Raw genomic sequence first — 13,203 nt, forward strand, 5'->3', positions numbered from 1 at the left:
CCCAGGAAAAAGCTTTTTAAGATGCCCATCAACCCCCTGTCCTTAGGATAATGGTGGCCAGGGTCCCATTCTCTGAACTGCTTCTTGGGGGACCTGGTGTCTTTACCCAGAAGTCCCATGATCTCAGTCATGTGGTCTGGAGGGTGCTTTCCCTCTTGGGACTATCCCCCCTATTTTCTGGGAGGTATTGTGGTGCTTAGGATGCACCTTCAGGCTCTGCCTCAGGAAACGTGGATTTGAGTCTCAGCTTTGTCATTTACCAGGACATGACCTTGACCAAACTTTGCTCTGCAAAATCATACCCAGTTGGCAGATTTCTGGGGTGCAAAGGGCCTAGAGTGAGGCCCCGCTAGCCAGGTGCTGCGTCTTTCTCTCTTCTTCCAAGTTTCTCTGACTGTAAGTAGGGGCCCGAATACCTCAGGCTGAGTCTGACTCACTCCTAAACACCATGCCAACCACAGTGCCCGACATGAAGCAGATGCTCAGGCCACTGTGATTTGGCTTCAGAAAAATGAGATGCTAGATTATCAATGATGACCGAAGTTACCACAGTCTAACTGGGTGGCAGACGCACCCAGGAGTGAGGGTGGTGGCTGGGCTCAGATCTTTGGGCCATTTTTTATCTATTTTATTTTTAAAATTTTATTTATTATTTTTATTTTATGTGTATGTGTCCATTGCCTGCATGTAGGTAAGTACATCCATGTCGTGTAATGCCTGTCTGGGTCAGAAGAGGCTGTCAAATCCCCTGGGACTGGAGTTATGGACAGTTGTTAGCTGCCATGTGGGTGCTGGGATTCGAACCCGGGTCTTCTGCAAGAACAACCAGTGTTCTTAACCGCTGAGCCATCTCTCCAGCCCCTAGCCTGGAACTTCTTATGTAGAATAGGGTAGCCTTGAATTTGTGGTGATCTTCCTGCCTCTGCTTCCTGAGTGCTGAGATTTTAGGCCTGCACCACCATACCAGGCTCCTGAGGCCATCTTGAACTTTACCTTGAAGGCAGTAAGGAGTCATTGAAGATTTCATCAAGGAACTGAAATATGGAGGTAAGCTTCAAGGAAAAAAAAAAATGATGTGGAATGGCAAGATAGCTTAACAAGTAAATGTGCTTACTGTAAAACATGAAAATCTGTTCAATCCCTGAGACCCCCAGGGTAGGAACAGAAAACAACTGACTCTTGTGGGCTTTCCTCTGACCTCTGGGCACAAGTGCACCCATGCACACACAAATAAATGATAGATAGATAGATAGATAGATAGATAGATAGATAGATAGATAGATAGATAGATAGATAGATAGATAGATAGATAGATAGATAGATAGATAGATAGATAGATAGATAGATAGATAGATAGATAGATAGATAGATAGATAGATAGATAGATAGATAGATAGATAGATAGATAGATAGATAGATAGATAGATAGGGATAGATAGATTTGAAAAATATGTTTTAATGCATTGTATGGAGTTGGCTTTGAGATAGCCCTAAAGCAAGGGACCTGAGGTAATCAGCTTAGCTGATAGACAGGGCCCTGAGTTTATTTCTAGTCCCCTGAGATAACTGGAAGGCTGAAGGAGGCCAGGGGACAGTAGGGTGACTAGATGATTGTTTTTAAATTCTGGAGATGTAGCCTGGAGAGATGCCTCAGTGGTTAAGAGCACTTTCTGTTCTTCCTGAGTACCTGAGTTTGGTTCCCAACACCCACACTGGGCAGTTTACAACCACCTGTAACTTCAGCTCCAGAGATCTGGCACCCCCTTCTGGTCTCTTCAGGTATTGCACTCACAAGTACACAGACCCACACACATACATATAATTAAAAATAAAAATAAAGTTTTTAAAAATACTCTGGAGATGCTATGTGGTACAAGGTGGTCTTGAACCCATGGCAATCCTCCTGCCTCAGCCTCCCCGATGCTAATGTTACAGGTGTGTGCCACCATGCCTGACCAATCACTAGGATTTTACAGTCGTTGGGAGAAACTATGTATATGGGAATATGTCTCATGAGCCAAACAAAGGCTCCACCTAGTCCTGCCTGCTGCTGTCACCATGACAGCCTTTCTAGGGCGGCAGCATCCTGTACCTTTGTATTCAGACAGCATCAACACAGGTCTCAAGTAAATTCCCAGCTCACCTGAGTCACTTGGCAGAAACAAGTTTTTATGTCAACTCACAAACCGACCCATGTAAGCTCTCCAACAAACAACGTGTGTTATTGCAAAGGTGGGTAGCCAACAAGGGAAGCGGTCAGCGTCCCTTTCTCTTGCTTGTCACAGACACATCTGCTGAACTACGCTTGGCACTCAGGATAATATCACACATGTCCAAATCTTCCCTCTTGAGGGAGAAGCAGGAAAGGGAGGTGGACTATGGTCAAGATGAGAGGGGAGATGACCATTTATGATCAAAATAGCAGCTGGCATTTTCTCAGTGCAACCTGAATGCTGGGCACAGCTCCTCTGCCCATCTCTGATGTGGGTGCCATGTTGCAGATGCCTCCCGCAGATGAGGAAATGCAGACCACGGAGCGGAAGCGCCTTGCAAGATGCTGAAGCCCACACACCCTGGTTTAGACATTCTTTAGCACTAGGGTCCACTGGCACCTCTCAACCACTGAATTTAGTGCATACCAACACACCCTTTTCATCCCCAAAGATAGTGTGTACACTAATGAACTAATGACGATGCTTCTCTTTGTCATGCAATGTATACTTACTGAGTGTTTACTCTGCTCTTGGCAAAGAGGAAAGAGAAGGCAGTAGTGGGGCAGGGGTGGGATGCAGAAATGGGCACCTGCTGAAACTCTGCACTTTGCACAGGGGTTCCGAGTAGATTAACCCTCTGGGTGGGCACTGGGGACCTGGGGGCCTATAAACAGTGGGTGAAGATGGGGTGGGGTGGGAGCACGCAGAGCTGAACGGAAGGAGTCTGGCTTTCTTATTTATTACCTCTGGGCTCTCAAACGCATGACTACCAGGCACAAGTGACAAAATAAAAAAGGAAAGGAAAAAATGCCAGCTACAGCCCGAATAAAATCAGGGCAAATAGAATAAAACCTGACAGCCAAGTATAAATAAATATTCGTAAAAGAGTTAAAGGACAGATTAAAATAAAAACACCAAATGCAATTCTTACCCCTTGACAAATGCAGTGAGAATTGGGTTCTTTTAATCAAATGTTTGGCAGGTGTATGAATTATTTATAATTCAATATCGGGTGGTTAAATGGAAAATGGAAGATGTTCCCGTGGTCTTCTCAGTGCTTATCCACCTCCCCCAGTGAATTCTCCCCACCCTGGAGGGAAGGGAAGTAGGGAGTGGGTGGGAGCTTACCCCTCCCCCACACCAGGTGCAAGGCTGGACGCTGAGCCCGGAAACCATGCCCACTCTGGGGTGTCACCATTTGTCAACCTGCTTCATAGTCACAAGCCTTGCAGCTCTGTCCCGTTGAGGAAGGAGGCCCTTCCATGCTGCAGGCAGAAGTTGGGGCAGCTGGCCAAGTATAGGGGAACTGGAGGTCCAGAGATTCGGGGACCTGTCTCCAGGATTGCCCAGACTCGGTGCGCGTGCTCCTGACAACCTTTGCCCTTTCCCGGGTCCTCCTCCCTCAAGCCAGCTTCTCCATTACTGTCCTTTACTTTTCCAAGTCACGTTCTGTTTAGAGTGCAATGCAGCATGTGGCCCTCAACACACCCGGCCAATGTAAGAAGCAGAGATGAAAACTGAGGTTTGGAAGGAAGCAAGGTATCCCTCCAGGAGTGCTGTGGGCTGGTGGAGGGCTGGAGATCTAGCAGAGCAATCAGACACTCTGGTTAAGGTCCAGCTCTGAACCCACACTCTATGTGATCTGGCTCTTTAACACCTTGATTCTCCACTAGGTTATCAGAACACCACACTGGTGATAATACTGCCTCTCCACACCCTAGTGAGGCTCAAGGGGGTGGAGTTACTGGGTAGGAGGAGCCTGCCTTCTGTAGCAACCACACACTGTTGCTATTACCATGGTTACAAAAAAAAAAAAAAATCCACTCATTTGACAGATGAAGAAACTGAGGCCCAGAGAGGTGGAGGGACTGGCACACTGTCACTCAGAGAAGGAGCTGGGAACCCAGGCCTATAGAAGCTTACCAGGTTGGGTACTGCTGGCTCATGCTGGCACCTGCCCTGGTGCTCACCAACACCCAGTTGTGACCTGGATCCTTGCTTATATACAGAGTCCTAAGGGGTCACCGTGCATGGAGTCAGAGTTGAGGGCTATTCTGCCCTGTCTCCCAATCCCCTCTGCTCCCCTTAGACTCTCTCAAACCCAAGTGCACACACAGACACATGCAGACCCCAGAGACCAAAGGCAGGCAGGGAAGATCTCACCACAGGCCAGTGTTGATGGACTCCCCAGAGCAGCAGACGAATGAGCTCTCACTGCTCACAAATGGCTGTCGGAAAGGTGGGAGAATGAAGGCAATTAGTCCCCTTAATGCCGATTTCAGACTAATCTTTCACACTTAAGGAAATTGTTCCAATGATTTTCTTATTTTCAGGGGAGCTCGTTAAGTAAGAATTAGAAAAATAGATATGGTAGGAGAGATAAGAAAATGGATTTTGTAATGACAAGCTGCCTAAACATGCCGAGAGGGGGCTAGGTGGGCCAGGATGGAGTGACGGATCTGAGTCCTCCTGGGTGAATGGTGTTCTAGGACCCCAGGACAGTGTGAAGTGCCTGGGATGGGGGTGTAGGACTCACAGCCTCAGCTGGGGCCTCAAGGGGTACTCCATGGATGCTAGTTACAGGTGGTGTGTTTTGCACCCAGACCACCTCTTGGGTCCCTGAACCTGATTCCTGCTGGATGCAGAGATCTACGAAACAACTTTGCAAAGCGAAGTCTTTGCCAGGCTCGAAGTCTAATGATGAGAATTACAGCCTAAGTACTTCTGGGTCCTCTGGGGAAACTGACAAAGCTTTACTGAATGCCTATTGTATACATATTGCTGTGCTGGGTGCTTTACATCCATTTCACATACTGGCCCCTCAGACAGATGTGTATGTGGTCACATGGTCTGGGTGTTGATGCGGGTACAGACATGAGACCCACATCCGGCCCCACTCATTAGCTATTTTCCATCTTACGTGTCCCCACTGGTGGAGGCCTCTGCTGGGGCAGCTGTTAAATATTTTGGATATCACTCTTGGTTATGTGACTTGACCAAGGCCACAGGATTGTAAGTTGCAGTCTGATATTGGAGCCCGTCTGAGGCCAATGTTACACAGGTTCCTCTCTCTCTTGATCACCTTTGTGTAATGAGTCCTGTGAGAGTTTTATAGGGGATGACAGGGGCCAGAGAAAAACAGCATCTCCAGTAGGGGAAAGTGGGAAGGAGGGCCCACTGGGGAGGCATCTATCCAGGGCAGTGCAGTCCCAGGATGTCCTGTCCCAGGATTACGGTACAAGGCCATTTTCTCCATCCCCTTCCACCCAACTCCTGCCTCTCTGTCTTCGCTTGGATTGTACCTTCCTCCACCTGGTCACTCTACCCAGCCCTGATCACTCCTGGTCTTCATCTTTCTCCTTCACCTCAGAACCTAAGAGGGACCCTCTATCTTCAGGTACAGCAGTGCATTCTGGGAAGCTCATCTTTGTGTGTCCCCTGACCATCCTGTCTGTGGACCAGAGCAGCATCATTAGCAGAAATACCTGGTGCTTGGTTCTGGCAGAGGAATATTTCTCCCTAGAGGCTCCCTAGAGGCCAAGAGGGAGATTTCTCCTCTGTCATCGACCAGGAGATGCACTCAACTCTCCTCTTCCATAGCTCCAACTATAACACAAACTTCTTTGGGCCAAATCTGTGGCCCATTTGGAGAAAGCTCCAACTTCAGTGGCTCTTACATGGGGATGATGTCACCATCCTCAGAACTTTTGCAACATCTGGAGACTGCTCCCCTGGTCACAACTAGGGAGTTGCTGTGGGGATCTAGTGAGTAGAGGCCAGGGACACTACCAAATACCCAAACCACACAGACAACCCCAACAAATAACTGTCTAATCTAATACATCAGTAGGGCCAAGACTGAGAAGCCCTGGAGTAAATACTTAAAGCTGGGGATAGGATGTGCATCTCCTGGGATTGAAGGACAGATGGAGAGTAGGCCTCTGAGCCAAAGATTTGGGTCTGATGCATTTCTTTTCAATCAACAATCATGTATCGGGCTCCTGCTATGTGACTGACACTGCAATGGCTCAGCATCCAGTGATGGACAGTGCACATTCCATCCTGCCCGTTCAGGACTCACAATGCAGTGGACTTTGGTGAGTGGCCTGAGGTACCTCTCTTCCTCCAGAGTCTCAGTTTCAAGATCTATAGAATGAGCACAGCACCCCAGCATCATTATGAAGCCTTCAGCCAGTTCAACATCAGGTACGATTGCCGATCTTTGTTAAGCATTGAGTGTGGATAGAATGGTTCTCAAGGAGAGGGCTGGGCAGGTGTTAGGGACAGTTTTTGGAATTTTTTTCACTAAGAAAAGAGAGGTTGGGGAGATAGTTTAGTAGGTAAAGTGCTTGCTGCGCAACCATGAGAATCTAAATTCGAGCCCCAGCAACCACATAAAAAGCCAGGTGTGGTGGCAAGTGTGTGTAACCCCAGCACCGGGGAGAGGAAACGGGAGGATCCCTGGTGCTGGCTGGACAGCCAGCCTCGCCTACTCAGTGAGCTCCAGGGTCAGTGAGAGAGCCTGTCTCAAAATCAAGGCAAATAGCATCTAAAGAGAACGCCCCTGAGGTTGACCCCTGGCTTCCACATGCATGTGCATCCCATGCTCAGAAATCCCCCCCCCACATGTACCCATACCCATACAGATTCTCACGGAGAGAGAGAGAAGCTAAGACATTATTAAGTGCTTGCTCTATGCACCTCAGTCTCCTCCTGCCAACAGGCCTCTTACCAAAAGTGGAAGTGGGGAAACTGAGGTAGAGAGTCAAGCTGGATTTGAATCCAGCTCTCCTAAGTCTCCCCCTTTTCACACCCAGGCCCTTTTAAGATGGTACAGGGCAGGGAGCTGAGGTCTGAGCCTGATCAGGCCTGGTCCTCCAGCCTCATTCCCCAGCTTCCCTAGGGATCCTGGTTGCACCCCATTAGCACTGCTTTAAAAAGTGCGGGCCGACCAGGGCGCAGTTATTGCCCACATAAATCAGGCGGCTCCGAGTACGGAACACCTTTAAACAAACAGCTGATGGGAGTGAAGTTCCGGGATCATTATTAATAGCTTTTCATTTCGGTGGCCGCTGTGCTGTGACATGCCTTCCCAGCAGAAGCCGGGCGCAGCCAGCCCCCGATCTGCTGATCCCCCGAGTCCGCCAGTCAGAATGAATGACTGTACCTTTGTGTTAATTGTGGAGCCCAGCCGCAAGCAGAATGCTAATGGGGCCAAGTGGAGGGGGGTGGGTACCAGTCCAGTCTGGTTGCCGGGCAGGGACAGACCCCACCTCTGCTCCTTCACAACAGCCAGCAGCGGGATCTTTCTTAAATACTTATCTGAGTTCTGCCCTCATCTGCTCCAGAAAGCCCAGCTCCCATGGCCTGTGGCCAAGCCTCCACTCATCTGTCTGCTCTGGAGTTCCTCCCGTTCTGTCTGTGGCTCTGGCCTCCTTTGCTGGCATCCTTACATCACCAGCCCAGTGCAGCTCAAACTCCTATTTAGATATTCACTCAATCAATCCTTCATTCATTCAACAAACATTTACTGAGCTCTCTGAGGGACTTGGGGAGGAAGCAGTAAGGAAGACATGTCCTTCACTTGAGTGTAAGATCATGCAGGAAACACAAGTGTCTATGGGCCCTAGAGGTAGGTTGCCTGGAGCCAGAGGCCAGGTTAGCTCTTTTCTATCAGTGTGACCTTGCACCAGTGGCCCTTTGACCCTCAATTTTCTTGGCTATAGAATTTAAGCTGTCATAGGATTGTGTAAGGAGCAACCTGAGCAGGTGATCTATGTAAAACATTTAACACACTTTGGTTTCCTATTGAGCACAGAGCCCTTAGTAACTGTCAGCTGTTGCTGTCATTAACTCATGACTTTGTTAGGAGGGCATCAACAAGGTTGGGCCAGACTGGCATCCAGAGAAGGGTCTCCCAGGAGGACCCTTCTGAGTCTAGGAGGGGGAGAGAGCAGCCACACAGAAGGAACAGCATGAGTCAAGGCCCTGGGGCAGGGTGGGATGCACCAGACTAAGGAAGCTGAAGGAGGAAGGCCAGAAAGCAGGAGTGATGGGGAGGGAGGTCGGTTTCAACAGGGGAGGCAGGTAGCCAAAAAGGGTGGCACTGGCAGCACGCAGGGTCTCACGGTTCTTGTTAAATTTTAAATTTCACACCTAATATAGGCAATCATTGAAGGCTGTCCTCCCCGCTTCCTGCTGGGGTCCTCACTGGGTGGCTCTGGAAGAAAGGGAAGGGTAACAGGAGGCTGCTGTCCAGGGGACACAAATGGTGGCCTGGGGGCCTGGAGGATGGGGAGAAAGGGGTGGGTTTGGAGATACACAGAAGGTAGACTCCTCAGAAGATAATTGGAAACCTATGGGGCAGGGGGTGGGGAGAGTCATCATGGAAGACTCCAAGGTGGCCTCTTCTTTGACTTGGGGGGTAGGGGGAAGCCACATTCTGGGGGACTGGGGACCATATCCTCAGTTTGCCTTGCGATGGGTTGTAGGCCTCTGAGCCTTTGCATCTGCTGTTCCTCCTCCTTGGACTGCCCTTCCCACTCAAAACAAGGCTTCCAAAGTCCTCTCCAGTATATGAAGGCCATGTGACTACCTTAGACTGAGCTCATCCTCCTTTTCCCAAGTCCTTTCTAGTGCTCTTATTTTGTGATCCTTCACTGCTCCCCTTTGCCCATCTGCCTCCAAACTTGGGGCCCCAGTGCCACTCTTTCTTCTGTCTATACCTCATCCCTAGGCAACCACATGGAATCCCACATCTGGAGGCCCCAGGGATTCACGATGCACCCAAATGAGTGTCTCCACATCACATCTCTCCCAAAGCCCCAAACCATACAGTCACCTGCTTGTCCAAAGTAGAAGTCTAAAATGTTCTCCAAACTGCTTGTGACCATGCCCCTGACACACAAATAATGATGAAATAAAATAAATGCTAGAATTGCCCCTCTTCAATTCTCCCTTCAGTAACTGGCAACTCCATTATCCCAGCTGCTTCTGCTGAAGACCTCAGAGTCATCCTTGACTTCGCTCCATCTCACACCCTGCATCCTATCCATCAGCGAATTCTGCCAGCACTGCCTTAAAATAGATCCAGAACCTGACCATCATGGCTGTCAGCAGTCTGGACCACACGGGTGTCATCGCTCACCTGGGTTATTGAGACAGCCTCCCAGCTAGCCTCTTCACTTCTGCCCTTAGCCCACAGCCTGCTCTCAGCCGGGATGTTAGAACATGAATCAGATCACAGCGTGTCCTTCTCTACAAATTCCTTTGGCTTCTTACTCAGAGTAAAACTGCTTGTAAGAGCCAGCAAGATTTGACTTCATGTGACTCCTCTGACCTTTCCCAACACCCCTTCTCTTCTATTCCCCATCTGTTCTCTGAACACACCAGGTAGGATTCCACCTCAGGGCCTTTGCACCTGCTGGCCTTCTTGCCTGGAATCCCACCCCACCTTATGTCTTCCTGGCTCTCTCTCTCTCTCTCTCTCTCTCTCTCTCTCTCTCTCTCTCCTCCCTTTTCTGTCTGTGACTCTGTCTTTGTCCCTTTGTCTCTGTCTATCTTTCTGTCTTTCTGTCTCTCTTATTGCCCCATGTCTCTATCTGACTGTTCTCCCTCCCTCCCTCCATCCCTCTGTCCCTCCCTTTAGAAGCCTGTTCAATTGGTTGACTAGTTGACCCTCAGAGTCTTTCCCTGGAAACATAAGATAAATACCACCCCACACAAGCTGTGCCCTAACAACACTTTTTCCCCTCTACCCACCCAGTAGAATAGCAAACCTGATCCAAAAGTTCTGCTGCCTGACTCGGGCCAGGTCTGTAAGTACAGCAGCCCTGTCTTCCTTGCTAAGTGCTGACCCTTACATGGAGGGCTTAGTCCTTTAATGACTGGGGAATCTTTGGTTGCAATGACCTGTCCGTTTATCTGTCTTCTTGGTAGACAGTAGGACCATCTCCTCTGTTTTGGAGTGCAGCACGGAGCATGTGCACATTAAGTGTTTATTTAAACACATGGATGAACAATAGTGGGTACATAGGCCACTCCTGAGGCCCTTCTTACCTCTCCCCAGAGCCAAGGATTCCCCTGGGCCATGGGGGAGGGCAGGGGTTGAACTGAGGATGGTGAGCAGATTAAAGGTGTGGATTTAAAATGAGGGTTCATGGTTCTGGCTGGGGCTGAGCACTTGGGACTGGCCCCACATGCTTATAGTCAGCTGGTTGGGACACTATGACAGGAACTCTGATAGGAAAGGGGGTGGATTGCTCAAGGTGAGGACACTGATCAGGACTCCATAGCCTCTCTACAGGACATCGTGGGACAGGATGTTACAGCCAAGCTCACATGTTACAGCCAAGCTCGGGCATGCTTGCTTTCTGCCAGGGTGATTTTTGCCACCTAGATAACACTTGTCTGGACACTTCTTAATTATAAGTAGGGAGGGTGCTGCTATCGACTGGCACACAGAGGCCAGGGTGGCACCAAATTGCTTGAAGTGACCCACCCCACTGCAGACCAGAGTACCACATAGAGAATTCTTTCATTCTCCAAAGGGCTTGTCCAGCTGAGCCAGGGCCACATTGTGAGGGTCTTGGGGGCCCCCTGTCCCAATGTCCCTATGGATTCAGCTCACTCCATGATCCCTGGCCCTGGCTGACCCAGGGACTCTGAGGATGGTGGTGAAGGAAAGAAAGGAGAGCCGGCTCAAGGTGTCGGGACTCAGAAACTACAGCCAAGCAGGGTGGGAGATGCTGAGGGTGGTGGGATCCACAGTCTGGGCTGGGTAAGAGAGGACCTCAATGGGGCCTGTGGGGGAGGGGGTGGGGACATGGAGAGTGGCAGAGACCTGCATGAAGCAGTCTCTGCCTCCTGGTAAGTGCAGTCCAAGATGAGATTCATACCCTCAGAACCACAGTAGCTTACATGGCCCCACATGTCAGTTTGTTCCTTCCTTTGTTTTTGAAACAAGGTCTCATGTTGCCCAGGCTGGCCTTGAACTCATTATGTTGTTGAGGATGACCTTGAACTTCTTGAACTCCTGATCTTGCCTTCACCTCCCAAGTGCTAGGAACGCAAATGTGCCCCACCGTGCCCAGTCTCCTTCCACTCATTCAAAATCCTGCCCCACATTTGGCCACAAGTTAAGCACTATGACATCCTTGGCCTACTGAGTGCCATGGAGGCAAGGAGGGGGTTAGCAAGTTGCCAAAGACTACCCAGCTCTGAGAGGAGGGCGGGCTGACTCTGGAGCTGGCTGGGGTTTTGGATCAGGGACTCACAGTGGGGGTCCCTTGATTTCCTGTGTTGTTCTCCCCACCCCATCTGCACATATGGTCTCAGCCAGCCTCTCACCATTCCCTAGCTAGGTGCTATAATTACCGTCCCTGATGAAGCAGGCACAGCCCAGAGAGGTCAAGTGCCTCTCCACATCTCCAGATCTGCCCAGCATCAAGACCACTTGTACTTCTCTGTGGGGTGTGCGTCCAAACAGCCCCTGGTCCACTCTCACAGCTGCATCTGATTTGCATAAACAGCCAAAAGATTCAGTTTCTCCACCTCTGCCCCTGGGATGCTTCTACTGGATCATTCTTTTCTTTTTAATTTTATTACATTTATTATTTATTGATTGATTTGTTTACTTATTTATGTGTGGGGGTGCTCACATGCGATGGTGCATAGTGGAAGATCAGAGGACAACTTTCAGGAGTCAGCTCTTTCCTTCCACCATGTGGGCATCTCAGGGATCAAATTCAGATCATCAGGCTTAGGTGTCTTTACCCCGTTGAGCCTTCTCACCATCCTGGACCCTAGATGATGCTTAGTATCTGTCCGACCTCTATTGTATCCTCCAACTATGACAACCACAACTATGCCCTGACATTGATAAGGGGTGGGGTAGGGAAAATTGCTCCCCATCTTAATGGGAATAGTGACCCAAAGCCAGGCAAGGAGGAGTATCCTGCACCTGGATACTGATCAGAGAAGAAGCACCTTCCCCTGGTCACTCAGGGTCGGTGACATGCTCAGTCCCCCACAGCCCTCCAAGGGAGGGTCCCACACTGATACTGTGATGGATGCCAGTCCTAGCTGTCTATCCCAGAGCCCACACAGGTCCTCCCCCACCCAACACACACACTGTAATTGTCCCTGCATCCCTAGCTCCCCTAACTGAGCTGGGCCCACCCCATCCTCAGCCAAGGTGACATGAAAACAGCTCAGACTTCTACACAGCACAGAGATGTCAGGCCAGACAAGCCACATCCTTGCAACATGGTCTGGGCATAAGGCAAGCATCTCTTGCCCCAATTATCCTCCAGGAAACAGACCTTTGGACTGAGCACCTCAAAGGCCCAGTAGCTTTCACATGCCCCCAACCCAACCCAACTCCAGGTGACACACCAGGCAGGTCACTGACCATCCAGCACCCAGGCTCCTCGATCTGCCATTTGTTGGGTGGCCAAGCCTTCAGTCACATAAACTTACTGTCTGCTAAACTGAGACTACCTCCCTGCCTTGGTTTATGAGGCTTCCCATGTGTCCTTCCTATTATCTTCCGAGAGAGCTCCTATTCAACCTTCAAGACTGAGCCCAAGTCATTTGCTCCAGGGCAGAGTTGACCACAGTGTTCTCTGTGTTCCCTGGACACTGTCCACCCTGCAGAAATACACTGGCTACTGGGGTATATGCATTCATATGTGTGCATGTGTGTGTATGTACACATGTGTGTGTGTGTGTGTACAAGCCTGTGTATGTCCCATTAGATTGAAAGAGTCCTTGAGGATTTAAGTCTACCTAATCCTATTATCCTGGGACTACCTGGTTGTTGCATAAGAATGAGTGATTGAGGAGAGAAAAGTGTCAAGGCCTTCGGCAGGTGCTGCCCTCAAGACTCCAGGGAGGGACCCCAGCTTCTCCCTGTTCCCCAGTTTCTCCTACTGAGGTTGGCTTCACCCCTAGTCCAAGCCAGTGCCTGCCCCCCTCCCACCCCCTCCCG

The 13,203-nt window shown here is 49.8% G+C and overlaps 1 protein-coding gene across 3 annotated transcripts in view; it reads right to left on the minus strand.

Moving 5' to 3' along the window:
- Positions 1 to 13,203, minus strand: part of Cdh22 (cadherin 22) — a 128,090-nt gene that overhangs the window by 100,640 nt on the left and 14,247 nt on the right. The window contains exon 2 of one of the 3 annotated variants that reach the window (XM_017803633.2): positions 4,377 to 4,441. The exons of the other annotated variants lie outside the window; for them this stretch is intronic. The gene's annotated coding sequence lies outside the window, so the exon portion shown is untranslated. The remainder of the gene's footprint in view (positions 1 to 4,376; positions 4,442 to 13,203) is intronic. 3 annotated transcript variants of the gene reach the window in all.

The sequence above is a fragment of the Nannospalax galili genome, unplaced genomic scaffold (assembly GCF_000622305.1).
Source record: "Nannospalax galili isolate Female #2095 unplaced genomic scaffold, S.galili_v1.0 scaffold2227, whole genome shotgun sequence".
NCBI lineage: Eukaryota > Metazoa > Chordata > Mammalia > Rodentia > Spalacidae > Nannospalax > Nannospalax galili.